Genomic DNA, 5,034 nt, shown 5'->3' with positions numbered 1-5,034 from the left:
AAAACTTTTAAAATTTTAAATAAAATTTTTAAATAAATTTATAAGTTTTAAGTAAAATTTTTAAGGTTTTAGTAAAGATTTTAATAAAAATTTTAAAGTTTCGGTAAAATTTTTAGTAATAGTTTTAAGAATTATTTTTCTTTGGTTTTAAATATTTTTTTTTTTAGATTTTGGATGTTTCTTTTCATTTAGATTTTGGATCCTTTTTATGATAGTTTGAATTTAGGTTCCTTTCGAAGAGATAATTCAAAAAAATTGCTAATTGACTGCAGATGACTACACCTCTAATTGATTATCTAGCGAGATTGATATTCGTATGACGGAATTGAAGAGAGTTAAAATACAACATAAAAAATACAAATAATTTTTCAACAAAAAAATCATTAATAAACAAGTGGAATTGGAAAGGTAAAACTTATACCCATGAATAAATAAAAATGACATTCAATCCACTAGTTATTAATAAAGTAGTTGCGTGCGATTTTGTTTTCATATATAGTTTATATAGAGACATACAAGAACTTAAGAAGCAAGGAGATTGAAATCGAAAGAGGTCAGTGAAGAAAAAAGACTGAGAGGGCCTTAGGAAAGAAAATGGCTACCTCGTTAAGAAAAATGTTCAAGGGATACCACTAGCGTAGGTTTTTATTACAAATTGGGAAGTCACTTTGGGGAAACATTCGCCACAACTTTATTCGTTGCTTTACAAGAGTTCCAAAATTTTAATCTTTTTTGTGATTTGCATACACCAAATTCAAAGTGAATTCTTTTATTGATGAATGATCAATTTCTGAAAAAGGTTTATTAAAGACAAAAACTTATTAGTGCACTCCCTTTATTATTTTATTATATTTTTACTTTCATCACCCTTATATTATATTGATAGAATATTTGATTATCAAATTTATTATTCTTTAGTTATTTTTTTAAATTATAATATGATGTCAACATTTTTGTATTTTTGAACTTTTTAAATTTTTTTGTTCTTCAAATTTTTTTTATGAGACTGGCATCTTCTAATAGAGAGAACTCTCAGATATAGGCACTTGAAAGGGATAGATCATTCCTAATAGAAATATGTATCGTATACACTACTACCCCCGGAGAAGGTAAAGAAACTTCTTTCTACTTAAAATATCTATACTTTTCTAACTAAGTCAATTTAAAATGACATCGGCCAGTGAGAAAATGAGCTTCAGAATTGGATCAAAGCCAAGGGAAGGCTATTTTTGTTTGGATTACTGTCTTAAACAAACCTGAAAGCAGCTACACCTCTTCCGGTAGGTCTAGTTCTCCCATTCTCTGATATTTTTCATTTTACTGGATTTCTCTCGCAAAAACCTAAAGGAAATCAACCAGAAGCACGAAAGCAAACCATCCAACTAGCAACAAAGCAACCAACGGCTGCCAAGATGAATGCAAAGGGTAGACCTAGTGGAGTGGGTTGATTACTATAGCTGGTACTCTTACAAGGTTGTTTGCCTGTTTGCTGCCTCTATTTCTTTATCATAGCCACCTCACTAACTAACTTAGTGAAAGCTAGAGTTAATGGACACTAATCATCAATCACTTGGACATTAGCAACTCAAGTTCACCTAAGTTACTATCCCAAGCCAAGAACACAAAAATTCTACTCTAACATCCTTCCAAGCATTTTATCAAACACTTGGAAGGCATAAAAGGAAAACAAGATAAAATGACAACAAGAATAAAATCTAACAACTACCAATTGTAAGGAATTAACAACAACAATTCAATTAAACATAAAGAAACATAAAATATAAATTGCATTAATAGGAATCAAAGAAACAAGAATGCATCAACAACAAAGTAAACAAATACAAGGAATAAAATACTAAACTAGGAAAGTAAAGGTAAAGGAACAAGAAACTGTAAAGGAAAATTAAATCAAGACATGAATTAAACCTAGATCTACAAAAATTAACCTAATCTACATCTAACCTAATTCTAGAGAGAAAAGAGAGCTTCTCTCTCTAGAATTCTAACCTAAAGCAGTGAACTGAACTAATTGCTCCCCCCTTGACCCCTCTTGAATTTTGCATGTAATAGCCTCAGAAATGAGTTGGATTTGGGCCTGAGAAGTTCAGAAATCGCCCCCAGCGAATTGCCTTTAATGAGGTCACGTGCCTGCTGTGACGCGTACGCATGGGCCATGCGTATGTGTCGTCTGGCATTTTCTTTCTCATGCGTATGCGTCATTCACACGTACGCGTCGCCTGGACGACCTCCTCTTCACGCGTGCGCGTCATGCCACGCGTGCGCCTCGATCTACGCACTCCAAATCCTTATTTTTTCATGAATTCTCCACTTTGCATGCTTTTCTCTTCACTCTTTTGATCCATTCCTTGCCCTTTGCAATCCTAAAATTCACTAACAAATACATCAAAGCATCTAGTGGAATCAAAGGTGAATTAAAATTAACCAATTAAAGGCGTAAAAAGCACGTTTTCACACTTAAACACAAATTTAGGGAGAATTACAAAACCGTGCTATTTCATTGAATATATGTGAGATAAGTTGATAAAATCCTCGAAATTAAGCACAAGATAAACCCTAAAAATGGGGTTTATCAACCTCATCACACTTAAACAATAGCATGTCCTCATGCTAAACTAAGAAAGAAACGAAGGGTATCAATATTTATTCAATGCAAACTACCTAAATGCAACCTATCTAAATGCAATCTATCTAAATGAATGCAATTAAATGTTTCTACCTACTTGGTTAAAAGTAAATCAATCTCGAAGAACATATATAAGAAAGTAATGCTAAGATAGTATGATAACTCATGAATTCCACTAATTCAAATCTCAAAATAAAGTACAAATAGACTTGCAAGAAGAAAGCTCATGAAAGTCGGGAACAAGGAGTTGAGTATCGAACCCTCACCGGATGTGTATCCGCTCTTAGTCGCTCAAGTGTATAGGGTTGTTCCACTCAATTCTCCTCTAATCATGATTTCTAAGATTTGTTTTTCATCTAACAATTGACAATTATTTAATGCATGCATACATTTATCATGAGGGCTTATCCATAGGTTGTAATGGGGTTAGGGTTAATGTGAGGTTATATTTGGTCAAGTGGACTAGAATTTGAATCTTTGATTAACTTAAACTTTCCACCTAACCTATGACAACCTATACAATTTAAATGCTAACCTAACTACCCATTCTTTACTTTTTCACACACTCATGCATTTTTTTTTATCACAACACATATGCATTGTTATTATTACTTTACTTTGGGGCATTTTTGTCCCCTTTTTATTGCTTTCTTTTTCTTTTCTTTTCTTTTTCATTCATTTTTTATATATGTATATTTTTTCTTTTTCTTTTTTTTTTCTTTTCAAACTAAAAATATATACAAGAGCATCAATGCATATGGTTTAACATTTAATGCATGAGTATGTACCCAATTCCTAAGATCTTCAATGAAAATACAAAACATACTTTTACCTCAACCAATGTCCCAAGTTTTTCCACACTTGAATGATACACACACTCACTAGCCTAAGCTAATCAAAGATTCGAATAAAGGACATTTATTATTTTTTGCTTTAAGGCTTGTAATGTACTAAAATTAAGAACAAGAGGGGATTAAAATAAGCTCAAAATTGGCTAACAATGGTTGATGAAAGGTAGGCTATTTGGGTATACATGTATACATGGAATAATGGATGTATACATGGAATAAAGAATCAAATATATACATGTATACATATAAATGCATGTATACATGGAATAATGGACATAAAGAATCAAACAAATCAAAGATTATAATCATAGAAAGAGAATAATACACACAAGAAGGAAAGTAGTGGTATGATGTAACCACACAATTAGGATCAAAACTCACAAGGTTGTGTGTTCTTAGCTCAAAAACCATGTTCCAAAATACATTTTTCAAGCAAGTTCAACAAAAATTTTTATTCAAATTAGTGAAATGCCCTAAAATAGTTTCTTGGAAAAGAAATCATCACTCTAGCCAAGTAGTCCTAGCAAGAAAGAAATGGATGGCAAAATATGTACAAATTCTACTATTATGAAACCTATCATGCAAATGCAACACTAACTAACAAAAAAATTGAACATTGGTGTTGGAAAGGGGAGTATTTACCCACGGAAGTCGGTCTCGACCTCCCCACACTTAAAGATTGCACCGTCCTCGGTGCATGTAATGACGAGCAAGGTGGATGGGTTGCTATAACTGATGAGTTTCTTCAAAAGATTGTGCGGATGACTTGTTTGTCATCTCATGTAGAAACTTTTCCTTTTCCTTCTTGGTGGCCAGCCTAGCAGGAGAGAAAAAGAAAGAAGATTAAGCCCATAACAAGGATATCAAAGTAAATAGAACATAGGCGGGGACTAATGCCGAATAAGAGTAGGGTTCTCAACTACATGGTAGCTACAACATGTAAGTGAAAAAGCAATATAAGAGAATGGCATATCAATAACACTTGATGCACGAGTAAAATCAAAGCACAAGTAAATGACATGAAGAAAACACTCAGAAGCATCAAGTTCAAATAGGAAAGAGTAAACACTCAGAAGCATCAAGTTCAAATAGGAATGAGTGGGTCATGAAAGACAATATGAGTACATATCAATGCACAAAGGATACAAGAGTCATCAAAGATTAAGCATTGACCTAAAAATTTCATCACTTAATAATATCAAACAAGTCAAGAAGCACAAAAAGAATCTAAGAAATTCTCAATAATTGAGTAGGAAAGTTCAACACCAATGTTAAAACAAGAAACTAAGAAAAGAAAATAAGAATGAGCTACAAAAATAAAATTAAAATGCAATGAATGAAAATGCACAAATGCAACATACCAAAGAAAATGAAAAATAAGAAAAATGAGAATTGGAATTTTGAAGAAAGTGAAAATAAGAAGGTAAGAAAGGAAGAAGAAAGAAAAAGAAAGAAGAAGTAAGAATAAGAAAACAGGGGAGAAACAGGGCGCGAAAGCGATGCGCGCGCTTCATCCACGCGTGCGCGTCGAAAGCAGGA

Source organism: Arachis ipaensis, chromosome B01 (genome assembly GCF_000816755.2).
Source record: "Arachis ipaensis cultivar K30076 chromosome B01, Araip1.1, whole genome shotgun sequence".
In the NCBI taxonomy this organism is placed as follows: domain Eukaryota; kingdom Viridiplantae; phylum Streptophyta; class Magnoliopsida; order Fabales; family Fabaceae; genus Arachis; species Arachis ipaensis.
Note: the sequence above shows the minus strand (reverse complement) of the source record.